Genomic DNA, 212 nt, shown 5'->3' with positions numbered 1-212 from the left:
GAGTGGAATCGACCTTGAGAGTTGCATCTCGTCATAGTGACAACATGTGATTAAATATGATGTTGCACAGGTGAGAACGACCCTTTGATTATCCCTTATATATTTTCTGAATATCGTTTCTGTTTCATTTCCTTTCTTTGTGTCATTCGGCCTGCCTGTCTGTCTGTTTCTCCTTTTCTCTCTTAAATGAAATGTCATGAATGATTTCTCTT

This window comes from Penaeus monodon, chromosome 34 (genome assembly GCF_015228065.2).
Source record: "Penaeus monodon isolate SGIC_2016 chromosome 34, NSTDA_Pmon_1, whole genome shotgun sequence".
Classification (NCBI taxonomy): Eukaryota; Metazoa; Arthropoda; class Malacostraca; order Decapoda; family Penaeidae; genus Penaeus; species Penaeus monodon.
The sequence above is the reverse complement of the archived record's forward strand: the minus strand, read 5'-3'. Positions refer to the sequence as shown.